The 6,775-nt window shown below is 46.9% G+C and overlaps 1 long non-coding RNA gene across 1 annotated transcript; it reads left to right on the top strand.

Moving 5' to 3' along the window:
• Window positions 1-830: 830 nt before the first annotated feature.
• Window positions 831-4,653, top strand: LOC111739298. The gene is made up of 3 exons (XR_002780205.1): window positions 831-1,091; window positions 4,209-4,276; window positions 4,516-4,653. It is a non-coding gene; the product is annotated as an uncharacterized LOC111739298 (long non-coding RNA).
• The last annotated feature ends 2,122 nt before the right edge of the window (window positions 4,654-6,775 follow it).

The raw sequence follows: 6,775 nt of genomic DNA, 5'->3' as shown, positions 1-6,775 counted from the left end.
GGATTAGAGACTTTAAGGATTTCGAACTGCTTTCACATTACCTAATTAGTCTGTGAGTTTCTCTGGTGGAAGTGCTCAAGCTGGGTATGTACAGAGGTGAGGCCGACTTCAGAGGTCAGATGTGTGGGTGCAGAAGGAAGTGGGAATCAGAGAATGTGGTGGGTGATGGCCCAGGCTGGGGAGCGGTTGGAGCAGGCAGAGTTGTTAGGTAGAAAATTAATTATTTGGGGGTTTAGTTACCTATGGAAGGGCTTAACCGGTCGGAGTACGCAGAGGCAATCAGACCACGAATGTGGTTATTGAGGGGTCAGGAAGCTCAGAGGTATTTTTCTCTTAAAATTCCAGATGACTCGGGCGTTTTATCTCCCGCCCAGGTCCCTCCGGGGCACCTGCCCTGCTCATGTCTCTCGTATTCCCCAGAGCACAAGCCTCAGGGTTATGTAATCGGCATTTGCTGGGCGGCTGATCTGTGTGGAAACTGGAATTAGAAAAGTATTTTCGGTTTGAAAAAAAAAAATGATAGAGTTTTACTAAGGGAATATGAATTTTGCGACGAGGAGAGACGTTTTGGGGGCGAAAAAGAGGACGAAAATGCGAGTGAATGAACAGGATTTGTTGTTGTCGTGGTTCTTGTTGTTGTTTTTTTGACCCATCGCCCAAACTAAGTTGCCGATGCATTGTATAGTTTTTAAAATAAATGCTTGTTTACTACACGAATGAAGAGATTGGATGCTGGAGGAAGGCAGCTCGGGTCCACGTCTGCCTCCCATACTTCCTGAGCTCAGTCTCTTCAGCTTCAGCCGTAGACAGGGATGCTGGGCCACCTTCCTGTGGTCTCTGTGATGATTAAATGAGATGTTCTACTTAAGGCACTATTATTATTATTATTACATTATGTTGGAGCCTCGGGCTCAGAGCATGAGAGGGCACTGCATTCCCAGATCTACCCAGGGCTCAATACCTTAATATTTTTGAATCTAATTTTTCTGTCTTTCCAATAGAAATTAGAGTGCCTGCTTTCTTCTCCGCTTGGCAGAGACGCTGTGAGAATGCCTGATATCACGTCTATCAGGACTCTGCGTCTTTGCGAGGTATGATGCAATCGGAGTCAGATGTCCTTGATAGTTTAGAGTTTGAACCGCTTTTATGTGAAGATGACAGTCCCTTCCACTAGCAGCATAGGGGCAGAGTGGAGCCCTTGAAGTAATACGACCAAAGGGATCGTCCGGCGAGGAATGAGCCTCCGGCAAGGCTACCTTTCCCACGCGTCACTCCGTGTCTGGCTTTGTCCACCTGCCCGGCTATGCCGGACGACACATTTGACCTTTAGGGATAAAGTCAATGGGAGCGGGAAAGAGCGTTTGCATCTCGTGAGAGTAACCATTGCTAAAACCTTATGTGAGTGGACAAGAAGCAAAGTCCCATGTCGTTGATTGCAATGACTCAGGTATCACCAAAGACAGAAGGCAGACCGCAGTCCTGTGCTCGGGGGACACCTCGCAGCTTCACGCATAGTGCCGCTGTGGTCATTTCTGCAACCCAGTGGCAACGCAGCCACCGCCACCACTGGAGAATGCGTTGGCGTTAATGGGTACCACGCGGGACAGGCGTCTATGACACAGGCGGAGAAGGGACCCCCGCGTCCCTTGCCCCACGGTTTCTGTGTTTACTGCATAGATGAAAGGGACCTGTTCTTCTCCATCCTGTCCCCGACAGGAAGTGCTTTAGGAGCATTTTGGAAAAAAAAAAATACCAGGGTCTTTCCTCTCCTCCCTCCAAACCTGAAATTTTAAAAAAACAACAAAAAAGAGAGACTCTTCCTTCTGGACCATGCTCCTGCCTCTCTCTGGGTCTCTCCATCACGACAGGCTCCGCCAGCTGGCTTTAGTGGGAGAAGTGTCTGCGCGCTACGGGCCGGCTGTCAAATGGGCCACTTAGCGGGGCGGGACGACGCCATGTCTCCTGCTCCCTTCGACCCGGTCCTGGCGATCTGAGTCATTCCTCGCTTATCAGCCCCCATGCTGCCCTGCCCGCCGGGGCCGCAGATGGAAATTGTGACCTGAGCCAAGAATTAGTGCTGCATTTTGCTCAGATTGCCCAACACATCATTATCAAATTTTTCCTCCGGGCCGCTCTTGTCGCCGGGAAGCATCCTCCCTCGGGGGCCGTTTGCTCTTCTCCGGCCGCCTCGCTGTGGTCAGTCGCTCATTCCCCTTTGGGCTTCGTCTCCGGTTCCACCTGTCGTTATCAGCTCCGCCGTCGCCCGCACCTGCCCGGTCACGATGTCCTCATACCGGTACTTTTCCCCCATTGCACTTAGTTCCAACGAAACGCGACCTCGTGGGAATGAGTGTGTGACCCCCGTGCGCCCCAACCCGAACCCAAACTTCCGAGAAGGAAGGGGACCCGTTTCCTTCAGCGGCTCCGTCGTCTCTTCACCCTGGCCTAGGGCAGCCCAAAGTAAGGGCTCATTTTATAATTTTTGAGCCAAAGAACCTTTTCTTTCTTTCTTTTTTTCTTTTAATTCGATCCTTTCTCAACTCTGTTTACCTTTTTTTTTTATGTGAAGGCAAAGCTTTCTGTTTGTCCCGTTTCATCCTCTGCCTGATCCCGGAGCCTGAATCAGTATCTGGACCATACCAGGCACTCAACTGTTTGACCAATGAATCCACGAAAAATGTGTCTCTGACACCAGGTTGCCAGACCCCAGGGACAGGCCCCTGGGGGACACTGTTCGTTTTCCTCCGTAGGAATATTAGTGCGTGTAAGACCCACTCACCTGTCAGCCTTTTGCTAAGATAGGTCACCCTGGGGACAACGGTTGTGTTCTCACACCCCCACCCCACCTCCCCAGGGCAAGCGCGTCTTAAAGTCAGTCAGGGAAGCTGGCGATTTCACCTTCCAGAGGCCGCGGCTGGCATCTCATCTCAGGTAATGCCGAAGCCCGTCGTCCAGGCGTTCCTGAGTGAGGAGGACGGGCCGGGCGCCTCGCCCGTGATGGATGGCCTGTCAGAGGCTGGCGACGCTGATTTGCTGTGATGAATTTGCTTTAGCTGCTGGAAAGCGAGGCATCGCCCTCTTGCCGTGGTATCATGGGATCACCTTTCTCCCTCCCTGAAAAGGGGCTTCAGTGTCCACATGTAAATCCTTTATGCGACTTTCCGTACCTCTCTTCTGGTGGGGTGGGGGGGGTTGGTGGCCGAGGGGGAGCCCTCTTCCAGCAGCCCCCAGAACAAATGCCTTCTGTGGCCTCAACTGCCTTCACCGTTCCAATTAAAGGAGAGACTTTAAACTTTTTTTCCTAAATGCTACCTTGTTAGGCGTATTGGGACGCTGTAGTGCTGGGGTGACATGATTGTGACCTCCGGTTAGTGACGGAGCCTATGAAATTTGTCATAGCACTTTGGTATTCCTTACGACGACAGGTCCTCCATAAACGTAGGCCATGATTATTTCTTAACAGCCAAATATAAAATTTCCACTACTTAACATTGTTGCCGTAAAGATATTAGCTGGGCCTTTCCCCTCTATAATGCAATTGTAAGTCTAATTAAAAATAATTGGTCGACATGGAGGAGGAACTATACCTAAAACAATTGGTAAGCAAAACATTAAGACAGTTGAGACTCTGCTAGTTAAAAGTTTACTTTAGTTGAAAAAAAACCAATCAGCCAATTCTGTCCTGGTGGGTAAACATTCTAATGAGTGTGAGATTCAAACAAACCTATAATTAATCCTGAATACAATGGTTGATAAGGGTGAGAAACTTGGAGAGTTAGCTTACACATCCCTACCTGAGCTTTCCGTCAAAAAATCTGTTCTCTGGCTTTGCAAATGCTATTTTAACATGATTTCCACCGAATACATCAAATGCGTCAACCACTCAGCCCCTTGTTGGGAGAAAAAAAGCGTTTCGGCTTTAAAAAACACTTGTGTTGTCGCTGTTGTTGTAGGCTCTTGGATTAACAAAGCTTAGTAAAAAAAAATAAATAATTTTTTTTTTTTTAAAGAAAGGAGGAAAAAAGGGGGAAAAAAACATGAGCTGGAGATGGTGGTGAGCTTTACAAATTGGCGCAGCCTTATCAACAGCATTTCATGCTTTTCTGGAATCCTTTCAAGGAGAATATTCTTTGTGAGAGACGGTTTAAGCTTTTTATTATTTAAAGCTACATTCGAGAGTTCACGAAATTTGCCTTTTGGTTTCCCAGGCTCTCAGAGCATCGAGGCTGCCGCTTCCTTCTTGCGAAGGGATCTTCTCGCTGGTGTGACTGTGGAGGTCAGCGCTGCGCTGCCCCCACCCCCCACCCCCACCCCTGCTTCTGCACCCCTTCCTTCTCGCTCCTGCTACGTAGCGTCCCTTAGGCGTGTCACTCAGAGCTCCCACCACCTTTCCCTCTCCGTTTAAGCAGCAACCGAATGTCCATCCCCTATGGTTGGGAGGACAGATTTCTGTAAGGTGACAGTGAGTTTCACCTGCTAGCGGCAGAGGCTTAGATATTCTTTTTTGATTTCCAGGCCACCACACGAGGCCCTCAACACTCCTGTTATTGCTTCTCCGCTCTTTGAGGCCAAAGACCACGATTCTCACGGACTGTTTTCAGCCCTGGGCACACCGGGATGCGTGCTATTATTACTTCAACACCCACATGACAAATCCTGTTAAAGAATATAATTAAAGCGAACAATCTTTCTAATTAAAATAAAAACAAAAACAAAAACAAAAACCATCTCAAGCCCCAGCCAATGACTCACTTATTAAAACAGTATTTGACAATGCAGAATTCTCTCACCAAGGAATTCAGAAACCTTTCCAGTTCTTAGTGTCGGATCTCACCTGTAGCATCAGGTATTATTGCTCTCCTTCCCAAAGACAGGAGGTCATTATCGAGAATGCTAAAATACAAAACATTTGTTTTTCAGGCTCACCAGGATGTAAAATGGTTTCAAGGGGAAATGATGGTTGACTTTTACCGAAGTCTTTAAAAGAACAGCGTGTGTAGTAGAAAAGATGCTATTTTAGGTCTCTGCCATGAACGAGTTGGGAGACCTTGGGTAAAGCATTTAATCTTGATAAGATTTAATTCTCCCTAATCTGTAAATATCATTCCCAAAGTGCTAGCGAATAAATACATCGCACTAATCTCCCAAACTGTGTGCGCGTAGGTGTGTGTGTAATTTATCAAGGTGACATGTTTTGGGGACTTGTGCAATAACCTCGTAGCTACAAGAGAAGGATGAATGAAAGGGGAAGTGTTTTAGGATTGACTGGAAAGCAGCGACTCAAAGAGAAGGGAAGATTGAGCTAAGAATCAAAAGGGAAGAAAGCGTTATGGAAATTGCAGCCTTTCTTGATAGGAGAGAGTCTGCTGCATTAGAAGTGATATTTTTTAAAAAACGGAAGTATTCGCTAACTATGGCATTAGGATGGATGTGTGTACCAATGAACAAACTTTTTTTAATTATGAGAGAAATTAGTTACTGTTTTAATTACTTAGAAAGTGATTATATTGAAGCCCGACCCCCTCCCCTCCCTCCCTCGGGTTGCTTGAGCAATTTCCTGTGATCAAGAATATATTCGCAGAGAACAGTTTCTTTAAAAACAAAACTCAGTTTCAGGAGAATGAAATTCTTGCTTCTCTCCTGCATGACAAATACTCATTTCAGTGAATGAGAGTCTCGCCCTTACCTCATCTTCAACGCTGTGTTGAAAAGTGAATTTCAATATTTCTGTCAACTCTGTGGAAGGCCAGGAATACGATCGATAACTGTGATCGGTTTCAGCTATTGTTTAAATTTCTAAGCAGGGACCTTTGACAGAGCGACCGACTTCACTGAATCCCAAGATGCTAGAAACACCGCTTAGAGATCACGGAAATAGAGAATGTGTATTAGGAAGAATTATTTCTGTTACTTTCAAATAAGGACAGAAAAATCAGCCTATGTGTCACATAGGCAAATTATTTCAAACACATGGTAACGTACCCCATCTTAACTTCCGTGCCATGAATGGCTGTTCACAGGTCTTGTGGTTTGAGTATTTTTTTCCTTCTCCACAGCTTCCTCCCCAAAACTCCCATATGAATGACCTTCTAAAGTCATCCTAAAAATTCGGACCCACCCACTGCTCCGGGGACCCACTGCTCCTCTGTCTCCTGGGGGTGAGGTGGGGAGGGGGTGGGGGTAGGGGACTTTATTGTAAGACAATGAGGTTATAAAATGTCAAAGACAATTCCTTGAAAATTCCAAAGTCTTCTCCTTTGGGTGGAGCAGGAATGTGAGAGCCCAGCATGTAAATCAGAAACCAGCCCATTAGCAACTTAAATATTTTGAGACTGAGGCTTGACCCTTTAAGAGGCGCCCACCACAATGGAGGCATTTCGGCCATTTGATATTCAGAGACTGGGAAGGTTTAAAGGCGAGCTAAGAACTCAGTGGAAGGGGTTTGGCTTTCTAATGTAAACAGCATTATCATTTGGGGATCGATTAGCTCCTTGCTCAGAGGGAACCAGAAGACCCGAACCTTCTGAACTGCTATTGTGAACTGGGGCTATTTGCTTTAATTAAGAGGAGACAGTGGATTATTGTCTCAAAATAAGGAGCTGGGAAGAGTCAGAAAATTACACTTTACCCCGGTGAATAACAAAGCCCAAGCCAGAGGCCAGCTCTCCATCGGGCTGGTCCAAAGCAAATGAGCTTTTCATCCGGAGGCTTTCTGAGTCAGGGTGCCTGCACCACACAGTTGGAAAAAATGCGAAGCGGAGGCCCTTGGAAGCCG

Source organism: Pteropus vampyrus, unplaced genomic scaffold (genome assembly GCF_000151845.1).
Source record: "Pteropus vampyrus isolate Shadow unplaced genomic scaffold, Pvam_2.0 Scaffold49, whole genome shotgun sequence".
Lineage (NCBI taxonomy): Eukaryota > Metazoa > Chordata > Mammalia > Chiroptera > Pteropodidae > Pteropus > Pteropus vampyrus.
Note: the sequence above shows the minus strand (reverse complement) of the source record. Positions and strands in the feature narration are given on the sequence as shown.